A 6027-nucleotide genomic window follows, 5' to 3' on the forward strand; every position below is an offset into this window, starting at 1 on the left:
TACAACATTGTTTGGAGTAAATCCTAGAGAATTTAACCGAGAGATTACGGATGACTATCTTTCGTACTTTCTTGTCCTATTTCCGATATGAGCGGGCGCATTTACGAAATATTTTGCCTATTAGAAAATTTGCGTTTACTTGTATGTGAAGAGACAAGCATGCGCAATTATGACACGAAGATGATACTTAGTTCGTGGCATGTCTCTAGAACGTGCGGTAATCGTTTGTCTTCCTGTACATGTACATTCAATTATTTAAAGGAGTGTCATTTTTATCAATATGATTTTGAGAACACTAAAACACTCCCGCGAAATCGCTGGCATTTCAAGCTTTTAAGCTGTTGTAGGATGATTTATTGTAAAAGATTTTATGTCTGGAGAAAAGGTATCAAAAACCCTCTACATTTTTGCCAAAGTCCGTTATTTGTTTCCTTTTCTGTTAAATTCCATTATTTTCGAGTATCTGACACTAGACCACAATTACTCTACCCCTTTGCTACAATGCATTTCTTGGTAAAAGTCAAATTAAATTTTAAAAAATGCACCGCTTCAAACATGAAATAAATGTAACTGCTTATAGACCATTATTATTCTCATAAAATATGCTTCTAGGACAATCCATCAGTGCTTTTTCTTTTGTAGTAGCATGATACATTTCCAATATTCAGTTTCATGGTCTTGTTTGTAAAAAAGACAGAAGGTACCAATACGGATAGTCATATTCAGTATTAAAAAACACACTGACAACGTCATAGCAAAAAATAACCAATAAACGATCGAAAGACAAACAAAGAGATAAAAAAACACATCATAGAAAACTGGTTTAGGTCGCACAACAAGAACCCCAACAACATCTCGGGAGGATCTCGGGTCAAATCATATCAACGCTCCGTGGTACTGTGGTAGACCAAACCTTCATGTTAATACAACATGCAATCTATAAAATTAGACCTCAAAGTGAAATAATTCATAAATAGGTTTATTAATACACAAATAATGAAATGAATCTGAAACATTCGGTGAAAAATTGTATTGGTAAATCGTTTAAATGATTTTAGAACTATTCAGTCTGAAGTGTCACTTTCACATTCTTTGAATCATTCGTATACCCCATCCAACGATGGAAACTCTTTTCTAATTATGTTTACTACACAAGCCGGTAGTATTATTCTGTGTTTCTTGCCAAGTGGTTGACCTTTCCTGACCCAGCACACAAACTGACGATAAGCCATAAGCCTGCTTTGTCTGTTAATAAGTACATCTGGAGCTCTCCCTCCCTTCCAGTAAGACAAAGTTGACCTTTAAATTTTCTGTAAACATCTTTTATATTTTCGTTCAAATAGCTGAAGAATTAGTACGTGGTGAGAATTAAATTATTTTGATAAGGACATTAATTACTTCCTGAATATTTAAAAAAAAAAAAAGAAGATCGCTTTGAACAACCCACTTATATAACTGCAATTGGTAATTACTATCTGTTTCAAAAATTCAGAATTCTTAGAATTTTTAATTCATTTACTCGTGTTTATAAGGACTTCATTATTCATAAATTTTTTCAATTAAATTAATTCAGTATTTCTTTTTTTTTTTTAACAAAAAATATTCAGCGTCAATAATATATTTAATTAAACTGAGCTCATGGAAAATATTAAGATTCCCCCGTTTATCATTCATACGAAATGTTGTTCACACCTAGAAAAGTGAACCGTGACGGCTTAAATTCACTGAGTAAAGATCAAAAGATACAAAATGCTAATCTTTTAATTAACTTGAATTTAACCACGCATTCAATAGGTAGTCACTATGTGTCAAAGTACAATACACATTGTATTTGCGGGGCCGTATTTGCACACTACAAATGTACTAGCAGCACATATTTACTAGCCTGACGTAAAAGGGAAAAAGTACAAACATGCATTTTTAAAACACTACCAGTTATACATGTTAGTTCAAAATATCCGTCGGAAAAAAAAATCATAAAAAAATATTTTATATGATTTACTTGTATCACTATAATCATTTCAGAAAATATTAAAATATCAATCGTACATTCTACTTTCAAGCTGAGCGCTGTTCCATCTTAATTATTAGTTGGTTAATAGCTACACCAAACGTCGTCTATGCGCTTTAAATAGCGTTATAAGATGATTAACGATTAAGATTTAAAATGAGATTATTTCCACTCCCGGCATGCTTAAAGACTTAAACTACGTCACATAAGTCAGGAAGTCCGAAGAAATAAAATTATTAATTCTTAATTTTCTCCTTTATTGCTGTTCATATCCAGATAAAACTTGGTGAATATGTTTTTTATGGTATTATGGACATAATTAGCTGATAAGTAAAAATTCGCAAATTATCCCGTTAATATTATATTACTCCTCTTCGATGTAGAGCATATGGCAGTGAATCAAGTCTGATAAATTTATTAAACAGATTCAGAGTTATATATTAGAAAGTGTAGCATGTCTTTCTTATGATTTTTACCTTGTGAAATAACACGTTATAAACCTTCCTGTCAGTCATATTCAAAGCCAGATTCATTTTATAGTTCACTTACAATTTTTTGTAAAGATGAATTAAAATTATTGCTATTTTGTGCATTTTTCCTTTGATCTTTTTTTGTGATAATTTTCATATCATGCTACTCGCTTGAAATGGAAAATTATTGCCAGAAACTAAGGAGCAAAGTGGCGTTGCTTATAAAATTGACATGAAATTAACAACATTGTTATATTTAAAATAGCGATTAACAGATTATCATTGGTCATCTGAACTCGATTGCTTTTCTCGCTTTCCCCGTGACCGGCTGAAGCAAGAAAATCAATCTCGTTGAGTTAACCAACGATAATCTATAATTCTACCAGTTATCGGCTATCTTATTGATATTATAATGTCACGTGCAGTCAAATTTACTTTCAATATTTCATATATCTTTACCTTTGACATTAAAATTCACACCAAGGTCAAAAGCTTACTTGACGTTCTAGATTTTGTGAAACGTTATCTATTTGAATTCTACTGACTCATTGGCCGTTTTGCAATTGGTTAAAAGACAAATGACCTTGAAAAAGCCAACTGAAAATTTCAATATGGATTTTGTTTAATAACTGTATTAAGGAAGTCCCGAGATATCGAATATCAATTAATGTCTATATCATGTGAAAGTTTATTTTGAACGCCCTGCGCTGGTTATCGCATAAATAGGTAATTATATATACACACAGAAAGTAAATAAGCATTTTTTATTTTATTTTCCCAGAGGTTTTGCATTTGTCTTTCGAACAAAAAAAACCCATATTTTGAACATTTAAAACATGTTTTCAGTGATTGTCAAAAATTATCTTTTCAAAGATACCAAGTTTATTATTACTATGTAGAAGTTGGATTTGGACAATATATTCAAGCTTGAGGTCATTAAATTCCCATCTGTTTCTTCTGAATTTAGTAGACTCTTCCTACTGTGGTGGCTTGGACACGAATTCTTATTTTCTATTATCCTGTTCAATATATAACAATTTAAGGCAGAAACTACTAGTTTCAATTTCATAAATGTTTCCAGTATAAAAACATATCGTTATGGTGAAAATTGAATTCTGAAGTAGGCACAAAGTCAAGGTATGATTAGTACAGAATTTAAGAATAAGTTTAAACTTGAAGTAAAAAGTCAGGAGCAGAAAAATGTTGAAAATATGCCGCATAGCCCTATGTTTTGACCTTTGAATTAAATAGAAGTGCATATAAAATTTCCATTCTAGGACATATTTTCCCCGGAAACTTCATAGTAAAAGCGTCCCAGTTTTAGCCACAAAGGGTGTTCCTATTTGTTATTGCATTGTCTACATTTACGGAAATGCAAATTATGTTTGCTGTTTTTGTCGTTAAGATTGGTTTAGCGAGGTAAGTGATTAGAGATGTTTAAAATAAAAAAAAAAAAGTTAATACAAAGCCGTAGTGAAGTGTGAATATTATTCCATTATTTTTCGAAGTTAGCATCACGAATTTCTTTTAAACAAAATCTACTACACGATGTGCAATTACGCCACAATGTGACACAAAAAAAATCATATCAAAGATACCAGGATTAAAGTTCTATATTTACGCCAGACACGCGTTTCATCTTCAAAGACTCATCAGTGACGCTCGAATAAAAAAAGGAGTACGAAGTTGAAGAGCATTGATGACCAAAAATTCCGATACCTTTTGCCAAATATATCTAAGGTAATCTATTCCTGATGTAGAAAAGCTTTAGTTTTTCAAAAATTCAAAGTTTTGTTAAAAGTTTATCAATAATTATGGAAATATCAATGATAACTCATGTCAACACAGAAGTGCTGACTACTGGGCTGGTGATACCCTCGGAGAAATAAAAAATCTCCACCAGCAGAGGTATTGACCCAAGGTTGCAAATAAACTCATCATAGATACCAGGATTAAAATTTTATATTTACGCCAGACGCGCGGTTCGTCTACAAAAGACTCATCAGTGACGCTCAATTTACGTGTTGTACATCTTTAGTGTCCTGAAATTTTGGTCAGGATGTACTTGTGCACTTTAAAGTTGCAGTCTGACTCTCAAATGTTCATTGCTGCAGCAGCATGAAGATCAAACTTTATTTATAAATGTGATTTAATTTTCTCAAATTATTTTCTTTTGAAATTTGTGTTACATATGTCAAAATATGTAGATAGGTAAATACTACATTTAAATAGGTCAATTTGAACTAAGGTAATTGTATTTGATTTAGATTCATTGATAAGATTATTTAAGATAATATTATTTTACTTTGTACATGATTTGATTTTTTCTTTATATATCAGCTTGCAAATAATACCCATTGTAATTCAATCTCAATCTAAAAATGAATCATACTTTTTAAAATTCGAATTTTCTAGATATAGATATATAAACCTTTAATTTGATTGAACAACACTTTTACAGAAAAAAAGGGAGATAACACATCAAGGTTTTCCACAAATCTTCTGTTGAATATTTCCGTAATTGGATATTGCAGGTAAGATTATTGTTGAGCAATTTTGTATTAGATTGACATACATTATTGTAATATTGTCATACATATTTAAAAATCATACTCTCATCGTAAATATATATATAAACTTAAATCAAATAAATGATTATCTTATTTTCTACGCAAACGATAAGAATACAGAAGGATTGTTTTCAATTTTTATGTCATTTGTTTTCTCCTATTGAGGTAAAGCCAGACAGATTAAGAAATGGTTTATTTGGGGCTTGAATTTATCGTGATTTTACCCCGTCTTTGCCCATTATACTGAATATTGTAATAAGCAAACCCTTGTTACACTAAATATAAATTAAAGCCTTCATGGATTGTTTCTTTTATTAAAGCACAAAGACAGCAATTTCTTTCGGAACGAAGATCTACAAATAAAGGCAATTATTTGCTGTTCCAGTAATTGAACACACAATATATATTATTTCGACATTGACAACGTCAAATATAGAAAAAGTGAAAGTTTTTGTTTAAATTTATAACTATGCTATAAAAGTGTACATTTAAATATACTACAATACACACATATATAATTGAATATCATTTAAATTTGTAAGAACGCATTTCCGTATTTGACCTTTACCTTTACATCCTTTACACCCTTATAACATGCAATTTACCCGACACATATTTAAAAGTTTCGAACAATAATTCGTGTGTCTAGTGTGATAAAATAAGTAACCTGACATGATTGAAGGATAATATAGTTCATGTGTTAATCTTTTCACTTTTGGATTATTATCAAAAGGTACGACGTTACATTTTTATTGTTATCGAAATGAAAATGTATTATCTTTCATTATATTGTTTGATTTTTTTGTGTTATGATTTAAAGTTTTAGAATAAGTGTTATTTAAGGGTTTTCATAAAGTTCATCATAAGGAGTTATATGGCCGTGTTAACACTTTAACATTTACTATGAATACATACAAAATAATATATATAGAACAAAAAATTAAGGCATGGCAGGAACTAGATATATAATAGTAAT

Source organism: Mytilus galloprovincialis, chromosome 7 (genome assembly GCF_965363235.1).
Source record: "Mytilus galloprovincialis chromosome 7, xbMytGall1.hap1.1, whole genome shotgun sequence".
NCBI classification, from domain to species: Eukaryota; Metazoa; Mollusca; class Bivalvia; order Mytilida; family Mytilidae; genus Mytilus; species Mytilus galloprovincialis.